Here is a 9,253-nt window from a genome sequence, read left to right on the forward strand (position 1 = left end):
TCTCCTGACTGCAAGAAGGTAAAGGGTGACAGAGGCAAGGCTCTTGTCACAAAGCAGAAAAGCTGGATAGACACCTCAGACTCTGAAAGTGAGGAGAACTATGCATTGATGGCAAATACTGATAAAGAAAGTGCTGAGAGCAGTTCTGAAGCTGCTGAAACAAAGGTACCTCAGACTACTTATGCTTTTCATACTGATGATATTAATGAGTTGAGAAGATATCTTAAAACCATGTTTGTTAGCTATAGAGGCCAAACTTTAACATGTGAAAGATTAACTTCTGAAAATCCTGCATTTAAGAAAAGGAATGATTTCTTAGAAAAAGAGTTAGTCATGTTCTATCAAACTCAGAAGGATAGAGATGATGCTTTTTATGTTAGGAATGAAGTGCTAAAATTAAATGAATCTCTAAAAACTGAGTTAGAAAAGGAAAGAGAGATTATCAGGACTTGGACTAACTCTGGCAAAACAACTCAAAATTTGCTAAGTAGTGGAAACTGGAAAGAGGGCTTAGGTTATGGAGAATATAAGAATGATAAAGGAACCGAAGAAATTAAGTCTGTTGTTAAGCAAAAGCCAAAGTTTAAACCTATTAAGTTTGTAACTGTAAAGTCTGAAAATGAGAAATCAAAAGATAAAGAGGAATTAACTTCTGACAAACTAAAACAGGAAAAGACAGCTGAAGTGAACATAGGCTTAATGACAAAGAAGCAGCTTAAGCATAAGCTGAAAGTTGTCAAGAATGCAAACAAGGTAAAATCACCTAGGAAAAATAGGAATGGAAAGGAAGGTGTGAATAAAAGCAATGATTATAAACCTGTTCCTGATGCTCCTAGGAAAGCATGTCATAACTGTGGAAGTTCTAACCATCTGGCTTCTTTTTGCAGGAAGAATAAGAATATTAACTCCTTACCTTCAAAATCAGGAGTTAAGAGTCAGTCTGTTAGATACAAACCACAAAATCCTTATTTTCATTGTGGTAGTTTATGGCATTCCATTTATACTTGTAAGGAATATCATAGTTTGTACTATGATTATTATCAAATAAAACCTTCTTTGAAGAAAGTTTCCATTGTTCCTTCTAGTGTAAATTCTGATTCAAAGTCTGATAGTGTAAATTCTGATAAGAAAAATGTTAACATAAACTCTGATGCTAAATCCGCTGCAAATGTTAACAAACTTAATAAGGCAAAAGGATCCAAGCAAGTCTGGGTCCTTAAAACTAATAATTACTGGTCTTTGTGATTGCAGGGCAACAGGAAAAATATTCTAGTTCTGGACAGTGGATGTTCAGGACATATGACTGGAAATAAGGCCCTGCTATCAGACTTTGTGGAGAAAGCTGGCCCAAGTGTTTCTTATGGAGATGGCAACATTGGAAAAACATTGGGATATGGCAATATCAATCTTGGAAATGTCATAATTAAACAAGTAGCTCTGGTCTCAGGACTTAAACACAACCTACTGCGTATAAGTCAAATCTGTGACAGAGGTTATCATGTTGATTTCTTTGAAGAACACTGTGAAATTGTGAGTAAATCTAAAGGGAAAGTTGTTCTGAAAGGATACAGACGTGGTAACATTTATGAAGCTAAGCTTTCAACAAGTACTGATGGTTCTGCAATATGTCTGATAAGTAGAGCATCAATTGAAGAAAGCTGGAATTGGCATAAGAAACTCTCTCATTTAAATTTCAACAATATAAATGAACTGGTCAAGAAAGATCTTGTGAGAGGATTGCCAAACACAGTATTTGCTCCTGATGGTCTTTGTGATTCATGTCAGAAAGCCAAACAAAGAAAATCTTCATTCAAGAGCAAGACTGATTCATCAATTCTTGTGCCTTATCATCTTATACATGTTGATCTATTTGGTCCAGTAAATGTCATGTCTATTGCAAAGAAGAAGTATGCGTTGGTCATAGTGGATGAGTTCACCAGATACATATGGGTGTATTTCTTGCACACAAAAAGTGAAACTGCATCTATCTTGATTGATCATGTCAAACAGTTGGATAAAATGGTCAAAGATTCTGTAAAAATTTTAAGGAGTGATAATGGCACTGAGTTCAAGAATTTGATAATGGAAGAGTTCTGCAAAAGCCATGGAATAAAGCAGGAATTTTCTGCTCCTGGAACTCCACAGCAAAATGGAGTTGTTGAAAGGAAGAATAGAACTCTCATTGAAGCTGCACGTACAATGCTTGAAGAAGCAAAGCTTCCAACCTATTTCTGGGCTGAAGCTGTGCAGACTGCTTGTTTTACTCAAAATGCAACACTCATTAACAAGCATGGAAAAACACCATATGAGATGGTGAAGAAAAAGAAGCCAAATCTGAAATATTTTCATGTATTTGGATGCAAGTGTTTTGTTCTCAAGACTCATCCTGAACAGCTATCAAAGTTTGATCTAAAAACTGATGAAGGAATCTTTGTTGGATATCCACTTTCCACAAAAGCCTTCAGAGTCTATAATTTGAGAACAAAAGTGGTTATGGAATCTATCAATGTCTCTTTTGATGACAAGAAGATCACTGGTCTTAAAGATTTCATTGACCATGATCAGCTGAGATTTGAAAATGAAGACTCATATTCTGATACTGACAATCCTGACAGTCTAAGTCCTGATACTGCAAACTCTGATGGATTAAACTCTGATGTTATTGAAACTGTGGTGACTACGTTAAAGGAAGATGCACCTATACAGGGGGAGCATACTCAAGATCCTACCACATCTCAAGAAACATCCGAACATGCATCTGGCTCTTCAAGTTCTGATTCGTCAAGTTCTGATAAGCCAAGTTCTGATAGTGCTGAAAATCTAAATACTGAAGAATCCAACTCAGAGACCATAGTTTCAGGGGGAGCATCAGAAAATGAAAATGAAGATAGCATGGATCATGGGGGAGCATCCAGTTCTAGAGAAAACCTTCCATCAGCAAGGAAGTGGACAAAATCACATACACCTGATTTGATAATTGGAAATCCTGATGCAGGTGTCAGAACTAGAACATGTACTTCAAATGAGTGTCTTTACAATCCTTTTCTCTCTCAGACTGAGCCAAAGAAAGTGGAAGAAGCTCTTCAAGATGCTGATTGGGTGCAAGCAATGCAGGAAGAGTTGAATGAATTTGAAAGAAACAAAGTCTGGACCCTAGTACCAAGACCAAAGAATAGATCTGTTGTTGGTACAAAGTGGGTATTTAGAAACAAAACTGACAGTGATGGCATAATTACAAGGAATAAGGCAAGGCTGGTTGCAAAAGGATATTCTCAACAGGAGGGAATTGATTATGATGAAACATTTGCACCAGTTGCTAGATTAGAAGCCATAAGGATATTTTTGGCTTATGCTGCTCACAAAAAGTTTACTGTCTTTCAAATGGATGTGAAAAGTGCTTTTCTCAATGGAGAATTGGAGGAAGAGGTATATGTTGAACAACCTCCAGGTTTTGTAGATACCAAACATCCAGACTATGTCTACAGACTTGACAAAGCACTTTATGGACTTAAGCAAGCTCCTAGAGCATGGTATGAGACTTTAGCTCAGTTTCTTCTGGAAAGTGGATTCCACAGAGGGACAATAGACAAAACACTGTTCTACCTCAACCATGGAAATGAATTACTTCTGGTCCAGATTTATGTTGATGATATCATTTTTGGATCTACAAATGACAAACTTTGCAAGAAGTTTGCCAAACTAATGTAGTCAAGATATCAGATGAGTATGATGGGGGAACTTAGCTATTTTCTGGGCCTTCAAGTCAAGCAGAATGAGGAAGGCACTTTTATTTGTCAAACCAAGTACACCAGAAACTTGCTAAAGAAATTTGGAATGCAAGATTGTTCAAGTGCATCCACTCCAATGGCCACTGCAACAAAACTGGATAAGGATACCGGTAAATCAGTAGATATTACTGACTATAGAGGTATGATTGGCTCTCTACTCTATCTAACTGCTAGTAGACCTGATATCATGTATGCTACCTATCTTTGTGCAAGATTTCAAGCAGATCCAAGAGAACCTCACTTAACAGCTGTAAAAAGAATCTTTAAGTATCTTAAAGGAACAGCTGCCCTGGGATTATGGTATCCTAGAGAATCAGATTTTAAACTAATAGGTTACTCAGATGCAGATTTTGCAGGTTGCAAAATTGACAGGAAAAGCACAAGTGGAAGCTGCCAATTTCTTGGAGGCAGATTGGTTTCTTGGTATAGCAAGAAACAAAAGTCAATTTCCACATCAACTGCAGAAGCAGAGTATATTGCTGCAGGAAGCTGTTGTGCATAAATTCTTTGGATGAAGAATCAGTTACTGGATTATGGGTTAACATATTTCAAAATCCCTATTTACTGTGATAATCAAAGTGATATTGCTATGACAGGTAATCCAGTTCAACACTCAATGACAAAGCACATCAGCATCAGGTACCACTTCATCAGGGAACATGTGGATGAAGGTACAGTGGAATTGCATTTTGTTCCCACAGATCAACAATTGACAGATATCTTCACAAAACTATTATGTGAAGCTACTTTTACAAGATTGGTAAATGAACTTGGAATGGTTTCAGGTTCTTTCTCTAAATCTGCTTAAACTTGTTCTATGAATTAGACTTTATGCTCAGTATTTACAGAATTAATCTCATTGTATATTCTGTGCTTAATTGATAAATGTCTTTAAGTACTGACTGTTATCTGATATATGTTTCTAAACTACGATAAGTGATATGTTTGTTCTAGTACCTATTCATTCCTATGAGGATAACTGTGCTAGATACTGACCTAGTAGTCTTCAATAAACAAATGATTCCATGGAAGAAGTAATTATTTCAGTGGAAATCTTATGACACTAGCAAATTCTGATAACTGAGCTTAGTTAAGTTTACTTTGTATATCTTATTACTAAGTCACAAATTAGAATAATGCTACTCATCTGTTAAGTTCTGATACTAGTAAAACTGCTGAATGTACTAAGTGCTGATAAACCTCTCTTATCAAAAGAAAAAGCAAAAAGATCAAAGATTAAAATCAGGTACTCCTTTGAGATCTAGAGTAAAAATGTGGAAGGGACGACCCAAGTGCATTGCTGGTATTAAGTAAATATGCATCAGAAAAGCAAAATATTTTCTTGGTGACTTTTCACACTCTATGATTACTGGAGAAATACTCTGAAAATAGCATAAATTCTGATAAACAGTCGTGACTCACTTACACTGAGAAGCCACTGTAAAACAGAATTGCAAAAGATGCATAAAATTAGCACAAAACAGTTGAGATGGACTCTAGCATGAACTCATTCATCAGTAGGTTTCAGGACAATGACAGATCTTTAGCAATATTTTAGTTATGCCTTATTTCTAAGATGTACTGAAGTAAATCAGACTTTACTCTTTGTCTGTTTTTAGCTTAATGCACACACTAATCACTCCATCTGAATGATGAAAATTTCTGTGGTGGTCTATGTTATTTTCGATAAACAGTCATTGTGTCATTATTGCACAAATTCTGAGGACAAGTTCTAAGTTACACGTTCTGATGATTAAGTTCTGACGTCCATAACTCAGAACTTGTATGAGTATTTACTAAGATGGGCATTCCTTTTTCGAGTTAAGAAATTATGTTCTGATGACTGTTAAGTTCTGGTATAGGTCTAAGTTCTGATTTCTCAGTCTAATCCTTTACTTGGCTTATCTGTGAATAAAATTTGATAACAGTCTCAGTTCGAACTCGAATATGTTGAAGTGGAAGATTAATAGTCACTATGATTAGGATTAATGGTATTTGTACTTGAACAGTCCACTATTTCTTGTGTCTTGTGCGGTCTAGACCATGATTCCCCTTTCCAATGACTGTTATTCTTTTTCAAAGTCTAGGGAGATGAGGTAGAATTAATTCTACCTGTCAGCATTAAATATCTTTGCGTCTCTTGGCATTCTCTTGCCTATATAAGCAACCACTTCACATCAGTCTTTCCATCACATTCTTCTCACACACTTATCCTCCTTCTTCTATCAAAAACACAATGGTTCGATACAACATGTTTTTGAACAACCAAACCTTCACTATGGAGCTAAGTTGTGCCGAGTGGCAGCAGGAGTGGCATGTAACAGCCATTCCTGAGGAGATCTGGGATTCTGTCCCACAGGAGGTGCTAACTCACCTTCTATTCTTCTATATGGATTACCATCGCCATCTGGAGCGATTGGAGGAGGAAAGGCGGGAAGCTATCCGTCAGCAAGAGCGAATCATACGACTCGCCATCTTGTTCGTCGAAGATAGGAAGAGGAAGATGACTTAATCTTGTCTTCTTCCTGTTCTTCTTCCTCCTCAGCTTTGTCAGGCTTCTTAGCTAGGACTAAAGCTGTTGATGTTAGGATTAGGAGCTTAGGGAAAATCTTGTATAAGTATTGATGTAATTTCCATTTCATAAATGTATTGTCTTGATATATTAATGAAAATTGTTTTTACTTCAAGATTTTGTCTCTGAGTTATTTTATCTTGTGTTGATAAATCCTGATTGATATTCTGATGACCATATAACTTTTGTTGTATATTAAGTTCTGATTCATTTTCAGCACTTATATATCTAATTTATCTTGGTCATTTTCATGTGATGTATTTTCAGAATTTCAATGATGCAATGAAAAATAATTCAATCAGTGCTAACGGTTTAAATTTTGAATTAAAACTGTTTCTCTTGATAAATGGAACGGTTTTTCCTTGAAACTAGGCAACTGGGTAAGTAATGATTACTGTTTTCTCGAGCCCAGTAACTGTCCGTTATTACTGCATGTCTGATAGGTGTCCAACGGTAACATTTTTGTTCAGAGTATAAGTACAACAGAGAGAAGATTTCTTTAATCTTTTATTTTCTTTATACTTTATCTCTCTCCTTACTTTTACTCTCCTTCTCTTCTTTCTCACGTTGGTTTTTCATACAAACATTATCTCAAACACCTAACAGGCATCCTTGAAACTCAATATTTTTTTCACATGGCACCAAAGGATTTAATCATTGATGGAGCAAAGTTTGTTCCAAACAACTATGCTGCAATTCTTGATCATGCTGACGCTCCATCTGAATTGCACTTTGTGCAAGATCTTCTTGCACATAGTGAGGTTGGGTACGCCTTAACTCAACCTGAATTATTTTCAAGTCAACAAGTTCTGAGGTTTTGGAGGACTGGAGTTTTTCATGATGGTTGTAACCGTGGAACTCCCAGTATTATCTTCCAAGTGGGTGATTCATCCTTTGTAGTCACTCCTGGTACAGTACGCAGGGCTTTACATCTTCCAGAGGATTGTACTTTCTCAGTTCCAGAGGACTCAGCCCTTCGGGAGTTAATGGCTGAATTGGGATATGAAAAGAGTCTGACGAAACTTGGACAGTTGAAACGGGCTAATATCAGAAGAGAATGGAGTTTCTTCTTTGATTGCATCACCAAAGCTTTTGGGAACAAATGTTCAAATTTTGATGCTATCCTAATTCTGAGTCAGCACATAGGGTATGCTATTATCCATCAAACTCATTTTGATTTTGCAACTGGAATAATTGGTTTTATTGGGGATAGGATGACAGAGGATCGAGAGGTTGTTTATTTTGCTAGATTCTGTCAACTTATTTACACTTACTGTACTGATGAACCTCATTTAGTCAGCACTCAAACCCCACCTTTTAAGGTTGCAAAATGATACTTTAATGACCTGGTAAATACTGATACTAAGAAGAAAGTGGTTAGACCATTACAGATTCCTAAGTCTGTGAAACAGATCCTGGTAAATGCTGATCCTGATACTTATAGATCTGTTTACTCTGATGTCCAACCACCTCCAACCACCCAAAATCCATCAACCTCAGTACCTACCTCTCATTCTACTCAACCTACCCTCAGAACTTATCTCAAATCCTATCTCTCCACTTCACAGACTGCTCAACCTTCTTCTTCAGCACCTACTGTGAAGCCTACATCCTCTAAGCCAAAGAGAACAAAGACTGTTCCTCAAACACCTCAAAAGAGGAGGAGAATTACTTTGAGAGATGAATCAGATTCTGAGGAACAGATTCCTTCTTCAGAACCTGTGGTGGTTGAAGATGAGAAAGCAACTTCTCAGAAGGATTCTGAAATTGGGGGTTCTAGGCTTCTTAAGAGGCTTAGACGTATGATAGTTCCTGAAACTCCCAAGGAATCCAAATCAACAAGGAAGTACAAGAAACAGAGGGCACAAAGGCCAGTTTCAGATGATGAGGAGGAAGCAGCTACGTAAGGGGATCAGGAATCTCTGATCTCACAAGACAAGGAATTTGCTCCAGTCACTTCTTCTCCATCAACTCCATCTCAGGAAGCTGTATCTGACAAGGCTAACTCACCATCTGTGTCTCTTGTTAATCCAGGCACAAGTGCTAAAATTGATATTCAGAACCTGGTTATGCCTACAATACTTTTCTTAGAAGCTCCAACAGCAAATAATCCTTCCACAACACCTGTTACTGATGCTGTTCAAACTCCAGAGTTATCAACAACACCTTCTCTGCATCAAGATGCTGATTGGTATGGATAAAATACCAAGGTTATTACTTGCTGTATTTAATACTAAGATTCGGGAGCTCAAGGCCTTTAATGGCTGCTCTCGTGTATCGTAGCTTAATTCTGCCTTTACGAGATGCCTACGTATCTCTGTGAATTAGAGAATCAAGCCAAAAAACGTAGTTCTTGTTTGTGGGGTGAGGCCCCTTATATAGATGTGGGAGTCCTTGAATTGGACTTGGTATAGGAGACTTGGTGGACAAGCCTCTGAATTAGGATAGACTTAGGAGTCCTAGGAAGTAGGAAGCTGATTCCTTATCCTTTTAGGTCCCCTTGAGGCTAATCTATAAGGATTTATATCCTTATCGGGACTCTTCTCAATAGCTGATTTTTCCCTTATTAATTAATTACGAAATTAATTAATAATTAGGGCTTTTGGGCCTTTTTTATTCCATCAGGCCTGATCTGGTCCATCAGGCTTAACCTTTCTGGTCTGAGTTTCATATATCTTTTTATTGGGCCTAGCAGCCCACAGCTTGTACAATTAATGCAGTATTTAATTATACAATCATAATTTATTTATCCCTATCATTTGCCCCCCAACTTTTGGGAAACATTGATTAGGTTTCGCAGAAGTTAAGTCTATTTGTTCCCTTACAGGGTTTCGTTTTTTCGTAAAGTGTGGAGCGACTTACACATTTACAATGAATTTTTCCTTTTATTCAG

Source organism: Apium graveolens, chromosome 7 (genome assembly GCF_009905375.1).
Source record: "Apium graveolens cultivar Ventura chromosome 7, ASM990537v1, whole genome shotgun sequence".
Classification (NCBI taxonomy): Eukaryota; Viridiplantae; Streptophyta; class Magnoliopsida; order Apiales; family Apiaceae; genus Apium; species Apium graveolens.